This window comes from Triticum dicoccoides, chromosome 4B, assembly GCF_002162155.2.
Source record: "Triticum dicoccoides isolate Atlit2015 ecotype Zavitan chromosome 4B, WEW_v2.0, whole genome shotgun sequence".
Taxonomy (NCBI): Eukaryota; Viridiplantae; Streptophyta; class Magnoliopsida; order Poales; family Poaceae; genus Triticum; species Triticum dicoccoides.
This window is the reverse complement of record NC_041387.1, coordinates 225040158-225040827: the sequence shown is the minus strand read 5'-3', so window position 1 is coordinate 225040827 and position 670 is coordinate 225040158.

Below are 670 nucleotides of genomic sequence, written 5' to 3'. Positions count from 1 at the left end.
TGATGAGGCACCAACTTGATACATAAATTCCAAGCAAAATACAAAAATATGTAGTACAAGACCATTCTGGCCTGGGAGTACAACAAATGGTTTCTAATGATTGATGGCGAAAGCGGTTTGTGGATCATCAGTGTCTGTGGGACTCCAATTCCCACAGGAACAGTTGACCAAGTTAACTCCTATCTTCGCGAGGCTGCTATCACCGTTGTTTAGGTTCTGGGGCTGTCGCCACGATCGCTCCCCTCTGCGCAAGAAATCTGGCCAAGATAATAGCCAGGGACAAGCCAGTGAGTACTTTGAATGTACTCGCAAACATTGTGAACACAGGTATAATATAACAATGATGTGCTAAAAATATTTTATGCTCATGACATCAGTCACAAATAAAAATTCTGATGCACGCAAGCATGTTATTTATGAGTATGCAATAACATAGTAATATTAAAATTATGAAATAAATAACAAGCATGCCACAGTCGGGCGTCTTAGCGACACCGCATAAAAACTTTAAAAGAAATGCCACAGTTGGGCGTCTTAGCGACACCACATAAAGGGCTTTAAAAGAAATGCCACAGTCGGGCGTCTTAGCGACACCACATGAAGGGCTTTAAAAGAAATGCCACAGTCGGGCGTCTTAGCGACACCACATAAAGGGCTTTAAAAGAAATGC